General features: G+C 38.8%; 1 long non-coding RNA gene across 1 annotated transcript; it reads right to left on the reverse strand.

The window, feature by feature from the left end:
* Positions 1-1,592: 1,592 nt before the first annotated feature.
* Positions 1,593-9,751, reverse strand: LOC144445890 (uncharacterized). The gene is made up of 3 exons (XR_013481931.1): positions 9,706-9,751; positions 9,149-9,286; positions 1,593-2,664 (listed from the first exon to the last, which is right to left on the reverse strand). It is a non-coding gene; the product is annotated as an uncharacterized LOC144445890 (long non-coding RNA).
* Between the last annotated feature and the right edge of the window lie 523 nt (positions 9,752-10,274).

Consider the following 10,274-nt stretch of genomic DNA (forward strand, 5'->3'; position numbering starts at 1 on the left):
TAATTTTGGCAAACTATTTTGGTCCTCTTGCATTTCATTCCTGAGACCATGGAGGCTTCCCATGTGCAGGCATATGGTTTCTGACTTTGCTAGACTGGTTTTACTTGAACTACCACTGCACCAAATGCTGCATATTCAGTACTATGCGAACAAGCATATGTCAGCAATACTTTATGTATGCCAGAAGTATGCTGAAATATTCTTATATCTCTGTATGCTTACGTATGCCAGTGTGAATATTACGGAATATTTCGGAATATTGCATATGCGTAGTATTTTAAAGTGAATATGTTGGGTAAATTGACATACATATTCATTCTCATATTCCCTAAAGTATTTTGCAAAGAATATTTAGGCAAACCCAATATGGAAGCCTGAATACGCTGGAATAGTATTATGAATAAGAATATGTTTGTATAACTCATACATATTCTTGTTCGGGATATTTATGTGTGGGAGTGCAAACATTCATGAGTATATGTCCCCTGTTACGAACAATATGTCCAGACGTATTATTAATAAGAATATGTCATTTATGACTCATGCACATTCTTGTTCGAGAAGATCATACTGACATTCATATGTGTGTATGTAACAGAGAATACCTATTACATATCCGATATGATACTCTGAACATTGCAGAATTTGTATTGAATCAAATATAGGTATAAAAACTAATTGGCTCATATACCTCACCAGTTTTTTCATAGGTCACGTGTAGCATTACATCACATTATTGTCCGGATTGTCTAAGGTTTTTGGTAATGGCAACCACTTAAAGCGAACACATTTGTGTTGGTTGTCCAAGTGGCAACTGTGTATACAGTCTCGGTTACTAAGACTATCCACCACCAGTCTACCCCGGCCAACAAGCGATCCATCAGTGGTGAGCTGAATAGCCGAGAGTAAGTGGAAAACAAAAATGAATTCAAATGAAATGATCGCAATTATTTTTCTTATAAACAGCGCCACCAACGACTGTATGATAACATCCCAAAGAAATTCAATGAAATCAAGAAAACATTTCTCCTAGTGTAGCGCCCTCTAGTAATGACTTCAGAAAATAATGTTAGTCCCCTTTCCACATGTTCATTTTTTTATCTTTTAAAATGGACATTTGGTGTCAATATAAGTGATGATTTACGCCATATAGTCCACATTTACCAGACAGCGTCACTCTACGGACACGATCCCAATAGATATTGAGTGCATCACTGTACCTACATGCATACGACCACGAATAGAACTCACGTTATTTTGAAAAAACGATTTCCTGATGAATGTTACACACAAAAAAGTAGACTGTAAGATACGTCGTGACGTTCTGCCCTTACCGACCTCCTCTCAAGGAGGGTTTGGCCGATGTGTGAGGGCGTCCCGTCACGGCGTACCTTACAGACTAACAAAAAAGCTGTCGACATAACAAACAGAAGTAGACTGGAAGTATAGGATACAAGTAAAAACAGAAGCATTGTTTTGATTACTTATTTAATACTTGCATTCTCTATACTGCAACCTGTGAGATAAAAGAAATTAACGGGAATGCTGAACTCATGCAAGCGCGACATTGCACAAAATTTCATGACCGGATTATCGATAAAGGTAAAATATTTACGATGGTTACAGAAAATCTTGTCGGGAAATACCCTCTATCTTCTGTGTAGTCTAAGTTTTTAACAATATTAGATTTTTAGATGATACTATCGGATAAAAACTCTTTGTCGTGGAAGGCCAGACCTCAACCTCAAATCTGTGTAAGTCATTCAAAGGGTTCGATTTTTAGACGATACTGTCGAATAAAAACGCTTTGTCGGTCGGGAAAAGCCCGCCCTCATCTGAGTAGTCAGTCAAAAAGATATTCAAAGTGTTAGATATTTAGCTGATATTGTCGATAATATTAGATAGAAACGCTTCGTTGTGGGAAGCCCTCTCTCAATATCTTTAAGTTTTTTATTAAATGTCCGATTTTAGATTGTTATCATATAAAAATCTCTTTGTCGGGGAAGGCTCTCCCTAATCTTTTATTCAAAATGTTAAACTTTCAGACGAATATAGATATTATCGCAGAAAGTCAAAAAGTGCAATGTTGTAGCTTCAAATTTCGTAATTGTGTCTTTGTGAATATACAAATAGCAATGTGTATATCATTGTAAATAAAAATAGCAATGTGTTACATATATGGTTGTAACAAGGACGACATATACATTTTATTTATGACAAGCAAAACTGTTCTAATAACTCAATTTTTTTATATAAAATGTTGACAAATCAAAGAGGAACACTAGGGCCAGGCAACAATAGTGTTCGTTTGATGGACATATTTTAGAGCAACTGTAATGGTGAAAATATAGAAATTATATCCATCTGTAACAACTATTAAGATCTATCACGAAAGTTCGTAGTGTGCATACTAACAATACACAATGTACATTGTGTGCATGACATATATAAGCCGATATTCGGTTAGCAGAATGGACGTCAATGTGATTAGCTTGTGTGTGACACAGACATTGGTTAAACAAGAGAAAATAGAGAATTCAATGTTTATTCCATCTCGTCTTCGTCGTTCATCTACACTTTGGAACTGTTGTCAAGGTCTATGACCGTTGCTTATGCATTTTCACCTAGTTCCCTTATGAGTAACATCTCCATGCTCCTCAAGGTCTATAATAAAGAGAAAACAATAAAGGGTGATTGCTAAAATGAATATGATATGTAAATAAGATGGCAATCTTTTGTATATCAAAACATTTGGTATTGACTAGTGCTTAAATTAATATGACATGTAAATAAGATGGCATTCTCTTGTTTATCAAGACATTTGGTATTGACCCGTGCTTGATATGTAAATAAGGTGGCAATCTTTTGTATATCAAGACATTTGGTATTGACCAGTTAAATATAAACTGTTTCAAGTCGAATTGAAAACCATTATGTAACGAATGGTTGTATTAGCGGAAAAGAATGTTTTTAAGCTTTTGACAATTTGAGGAGATGTGCATTGTTCTCAAATCCAGTTGTAGAACAAATGTACTTCTCTATTTTTCTCTTCAGAGTATATTTATACAAGGACTGTAGCAATGTGTTCTATCCACTGGACTGACCTTGAATGTATGTTAGCTCTCTGGAGATATATTCCGCACAGTAACATTACCCCATACATTATTAATAGAACCAAGAGATCACTACATTGAAACACACTCATACTGACAGTTAACCTATTCGTGGAGGTCACATATTTGATGCAAATCGCCACTTCAAATAACTACATATACTATGAGGTATGGTAGAATAGAACAACATTATGTGTCTGACAAATACTACCTGACACTTGGTTAAAATTGATGATGGTGATCTGTCAACAGCTTATGTCTGACACAGACACACCACAAAACCCTCTACACTTTATATCCCTATACACAGTACATATTTTACAGGTCTGAGTTGTGTGGCCAAACTATTAGAGATTGCTGACCCTCACACCACAAAACCCTCTTTACTTTTATCCCTACACAGTACATATTTAAAAGGTCTGAGTTGTGTGGCCATCCTCATAGAGATTGCTGACCGTCACACCACAGTACCGCTACACTAAATTATCCCTACACAGTACATATTTAAATGTTCTGAGTTGTGTGGCCAAACTATTAGAGATTGCTGACCCTCACACCACAAAACCCTCTTTACTTTTTATCCCTTCGCAGTACATATTTAAAAGGTCTGAGTTGTGTGGCCATCCTCATAGAGATTGTTGACCCTCACACCACAGTACCTCTACACTAAATTATTCCTACACATTACATATTTTACAGGTCTGAGTTGTGTGGCCAAACTATTAGAGATTGCTGACCCTCACACCACAAAACCCTCTTTACTTTTTATCCCTTCGCAGTACATATTTAAAAGGTCTGAGTTGTGTGGCCATCCTCATAGAGATTGTTGACCGTCACACCACAGTACCGCTACACTAAATTATCCCTACACAGTACATATTTAAATGTTCTGAGTTGTGTGGCCAAACTATTAGAGATTGCTGACCCTCACACCACAAAACCCTCTTTACTTTTTATCCCTACACAGTACATGTTTAAAAGGTGTGAGTTGTGTAGCCATCCTCATAGAGATTGCTGACCGTCACACCACAGTACCTATACACTAAATTATCCCTACACAGTACATATTTAAAAGGTCCGAGTTGTGTGGCCAAACTATTAGAGATTGCTGACCGTCACACCACAAAACCCTCTTTATTGTTTCTCCCTACACAGTGCATGTTTTAAAGTTCTGAGTTGTGTGGCCATGGCATCCTCATAGAGATTGTTGACCGTCACACCACAGTACCTCTACACTAAATTATTCCTATGCAGTACATACTTTAAAGTTCTGAGTTGTGTGGCCAAAGTATTAGAGATTGCTGACCCTCACACCACAAAACCCTCTTTACTTTTTATCCCTTCGCAGTACATATTTAAAAGTTCTGAGTTGTGTGGCCATGGCATCCTCATAGAGATTGTTGACCGTCACACCACAGTACCTCTACACTAAATTATCCCTACACAGTACATATTTAAATGTTCTGAGTTGTGTGGCCAAACTATTAGAGATTGCTGACCCTCACACCACAAAACCGTCTTTACTTTTTATCCCTTCGCAGTACATATTTAAAAGGTCTGAGTTGTGTGGCCATCCTCATAGAGATTGTTGACCGTCACACCACAGTACCTCTACACTAAATTATTCCTACACATTACATATTTTACAGGTCTGAGTTGTGTGGCCAAACTATTAGAGATTGCTGACCCTCACACCACAAAACCCTCTTTACTTTTTATCCCTACACAGTACATATTTAAAAGGTCTGAGTTGTGTGGCCATCCTCATAGAGATTGCTGACCATCACACCACAGTACCGCTACACTAAATTATCCCTACACAGTACATATTTAAATGTTCTGAGTTGTGTGGCCAAACTATTAGAGATTGCTGACCCTCACACCACAAAACCCTCTTTACTTTTTATCCCTACACAGTACATGTTTAAAAGGTGTGAGTTGTGTAGCCATCCTCATAGAGATTGCTGACCGTCACACCACAGTACCTATACACTAAATTATCCCTACACAGTACATATTTAAAAGGTCTGAGTTGTGTGGCCAAACTATTAGAGATTGCTGACCGTCACACCACAAAACCCTCTTTACTTTTTATCCCTACACAGTGCATATTTTAAAGTTGTGAGTTGTGTGGCCAAACTATTAGAGATTGCTGATATCGCGACCCTCACACCACAAAACCCTCTTTATTGTTTCTCCCTACACAGTACATGTTTTAAAGTTCTGAGTTGTGTGGCCATGGCATCCTCATAGAGATTGTTGACCGTCACACCACAGTACCTCTACACTAAATTATTCCTATGCAGTACATACTTTAAAGTTCTGAGTTGTGTGGCCAAAGTATTAGAGATTGCTGACCCTCACACCACAAAATCCTCTTTACTTTCTATCCCTACACAGTACATATTTAAAAGGTCTGAGTTGTGTGGCCAAACTATTAGAGATTGCTGACCCTCACACCACAAAACCCTCTTTATTGATTCTCCCTACACAGTACATATTTAAAAGGTCTGAGTTGTGTGGCCATCCTCACAGAGGTGTTACCTGTCTTAGATAAATGGATGGCAGTGGCAGTGATTTGTCACCAGCTTATGTCTGACACAGACTAGCTGAGACTTGGTTAAGATGGATGACATTGATTTGTCACCAGCTTATGTCTGACCCAGACTAGCTGAGACTTGGTTAAAATGGACGACAGTGATTTGTCACCAGCTTATGTCTGACACAGACTAGCTGAGACTTGGTTAAAATGGATGACAATGATTTCTCACAGCTTATGTCTGACACAGACTAGCAGGGACTTGGTTAAAATGGACGACATGCAGTGATTTGTCACCAGCTTATGTCTGACACAGACTAGCTGAGACTTGGTTAAAATGGATGACATTGATTTGTTACAGCTTTTGTCTGACACAGACTAGCTGAGACTTGGTTAAAATGGATGACAATGATTTGTCACCAGTTTATGTCTGACACAGACTAGCTGAGACTTGGTTAAAATGGATGACAGTGATTTGTCACCAGCTTATGTCTGACACAGACTAGCTGAGACTTGGTTAAAATGGATGACAATGATTTGTCACAGCTTATGTCTGACACAGACTAGCAGGGACTTGGTTAAAATGGATGACAGTGATTTGTCACCAGCTTATGTCTGACACAGACTAGCTGAGACTTGGTTAAAATGGATGCCAGTGAATTGTCACCAGCTTATGTCTGACACAGACTAGCTGAGACTTGGTTAAAATGGATGACAATGATTTGTCACAGCTTATGTCTGACACAGACTAGCAGGGACTTGGTTAAAATGGATGACAGTGATTTGTCACCAGCTTATGTCTGACACAGACTAGCTGAGACTTGGTTAAATGGATGACAGTGATTTGTCACCAGCTTATGTCTGACACAGACTAGCTAAGACTTGGTTAAATGGATGACAGTGATTTGTCACCAGCTTATGTCTGACACAGACTAGCTGAGACTTGGTTAAAGTGGATGACAGGATTTATGGCAATCGCTGCATCAAAACGAAACGAATTGAAACGAAACAAAAAATAAAAATTTAGGTGATTTTTATATGAACAGTGGCTTTCAAATATGTAATTTGTGGAATCAGTTTTTGTCTATTGTAATTCTGTTTTCCAATTAAAACAGCTACAGGGATACTAAGGGGCACAATGCAACAACCATAGTGCACACAATATACAACACAACAACCATCCTCATCACTAAACTGAAACACAATACAGACCGTTGACCCCTCAGTGAAAGTCACAGCTCGTAACCACCGTTTGCCATTTAAAACAGCTACAGGGATACAATGAGGTACAATGCAATAGCCATAGTGCACACAATATACAGCACAACAACCATCCTCATCACTAGACTGAAACACAGTACCGACCGTTGACCCCTCAGTGAAAGTCACAGCTAGTAACCACTGTTTGCCATTTAAAACAGCTACAGGGATACTATGAGGTACAATGGAACAGCCATAGTGCACACAATATACAGCACAACAACCATCCTCATCACTAGACTGAAACACAATACTGACCGTTGACCCCTCAGTGAAAGTCACAGCTAGTAACCACTGTTTGCCATTTAAAACAGCTACAGGGATACTATGAGGTACAATGGAACAGCCATAGTGCACACAATATACAGCACAACAACCATCCTCATCACTAGACTGAAACACAGTACCGACCGTTGACCCCTCAGTGAAAGTCACAGCTCGTAACCACCGTTTGCCATTTAAAACAGCTACAGGGATACAATGAGGTACAATGCAATAGCCATAGTGCACACAATATACAGCACAACAACCATCCTCATCACTAGACTGAAACACAGTACCGACCGTTGACCCCTCAGTGAAAGTCACAGCTAGTAACCACCGTTTGCCATTTAAAACAGCTACAGGGATACTATGAGGTACAATGGAACAGCCATAGTGCACACAATATACAGCACAACAACCATCCTCATCACTAGACTGAAACACAGTACCGACCGTTGACCCCTCAGTGAAAGTCACAGCTAGTAACCACCGTTTGCCATTTAAAACAGCTACATGGATACTATGAGGTAAAATAGAACAGCCATAGTGCACACAATATACAGCACAACAACCATCCTCATCACTAGACTGAAACACGATACTGACCGTTGACCCCTCAGTGAAAGTCACAGCTAGTAACCACCGTTTGCCATTTAAAACAGCTACAGGGATACTATGAGGTACAATGGAACAGCCATAGTGCACACAATATACAGCACAACAACCATCCTCATCACTAGACTGAAACACAGTACCGACCGTTGACCCCTCAGTGAAAGTCACAGCTAGTAACCACCGTTTGCCATTTAAAACAGCTACAGGGATACTATGAGGTACAATGCAACAGCCATAGTGCACACAATATACAGCACAACAACCATCCTCATCACTAGACTGAAACACAGTACCGACCGTTGACCCCTCAGTGAAAGTCACAGCTAGTAACCACCGTTTGCCATTTAAAACAGCTACAGGGATACTATGAGGTACAATGGAACAGCCATAATGCACACAATATACAGCACAACAACCATCCTCATCACTAGACTGAAACACAGTACCGACCGTTGACCCCTCAGTGAAAGTCACAGCTAGTAACCACCGTTTGCCATTTAAAACAGCTACAGGGATACTATGAGGTACAATGGAACAGCCATAATGCACACAATATACAACACAACAACCATCCTCATCACTAGACTGAAACACAGTACCGACCGTTGACCCCTCAGTGAAAGTCACAGCTAGTAACCACCGTTTGCCATTTAAAACAGCTACAGGGATACTATGAGGTACAATGCAACAACCATAGTGCACACAATATACAGCACAACAACCATCCTCATCACTAGACTGAAACACAGTACCGACCGTTGACCCCTCAGTGAAAGTCACAGCTAGTAACCACCGTTTGCCATTTAAAACAGCTACAGGGATACTATGAGGTACAATGGAACAGCCATAGTGCACACAATATACAGCACAACAACCATCCTCATCACTAGACTGAAACACAATACTGACCGTTGACCCCTCAGTGAAAGTCACAGCTAGTAACCACCGTTTGCCATTTAAAACAGCTACAGGGATACTATGAGGTACAATGCAACAACCATAGTGCACACAATATACAGCACAACAACCATCCTCATCACTAGACTGAAACACAGTACCGACCGTTGACCCCTCAGTGAAAGTCACAGCTAGTAACCACCGTTTGCCATTTAAAACAGCTACAGGGATACAATGAGGTACAATGCGACAACCATAGTGCACACAATACAACCAAACAACAGAACAAAGTCACATACATTATATTCCTAATGAGTGTTTTGTTTCTGAGACACTGGGATACACTTTTTCAGTTTTTTCCTTAACAATATTCATATTAAACGCACTTTGTAACTTTTCGCCTGGGACGTTATAGTAATTGTTGGACCATGTAAATAAATAGTATTAACAGTATACAGACCATTGACCTATCTATGTAGGTCATGCAACAAAAATGGCTACAAAGATGTCCTTCGTATGACCTCGTGATGTAGTTTTATAATAATATCACGATATAGATGACCTTGCCACAGCACACATCAAGTCCTTCTGCAAAAATCTGTTTGAAAAAGTGAAAAGTATAAATCTTTTGACCTATATCTTAATTCGCTCACAAACACACATGCACACCGTAATGTATATATATATATATATATATATATATATATATATATATATATATATATATATATATATATATATATATATATATATTGTGTATAACATACTGCATCTTTGAATTTTGAATTGTCTTCTCTTATGTGTGAGGTTCACGGACAAATGTATACGAGAAAGCTGACGATGCCTGACCGACATATGGCAATATCAGATGTATATATCAGTTGTTAATAGTTGTGTTGACATGTGAAATCATGATGCCCTTCTGTCCTGTGTATGTAATTCGAGTTGGAGAAACTGATACTGTGCATATGTATCGTATATGTATTTCTTGTCGGAAAAATGAACTTTGTCACTTACAAGGATATTCCCATTGCTGCCTCCTTTAATGAAGTTAATGTATTCCTTGACCCAGGGTTTTCACAAGGTCACATACGTCACATGCTTGTCTGGTCTGTCAGATCACGATTGCTTTGTCAGAGGTTCAGGTTGGCACCCTATAAATGATATAGTAAAAATAATACAGTGAATATTTCGTTTCAAAACATGACCTATCTATTGATTACTTGGCGGGAAATGTACACACAATTCTTTACATTAATCCTCCTTCATTACATTCTTCTAAAATTATTCGGTTGTGATTAAAATGAAAGATGACCACAAACAATGAATAGTCCTGTGGTGAATTATCTACGGTATCTTATACTCGGGGCCCTTATTCTGATGACTTAGTCTGGGTTGTTTGATAGATACATGTTTTAATGTAAACGATCATGCACGTGTGTGGAGTGATGAGATACCCCTAGTCATTGGGTACAAGTTCGATTTCATTTTAGTTGCAGCTACTGTATATTTATATCAGAAATGCTTGTCATCTACCAGTGCTAATTGTCTTAGAATGACGTAGACCAAAACACGTCATGATGTAT

This window comes from Glandiceps talaboti, chromosome 14 (assembly GCF_964340395.1).
Source record: "Glandiceps talaboti chromosome 14, keGlaTala1.1, whole genome shotgun sequence".
In the NCBI taxonomy this organism is placed as follows: domain Eukaryota; kingdom Metazoa; phylum Hemichordata; class Enteropneusta; family Spengelidae; genus Glandiceps; species Glandiceps talaboti.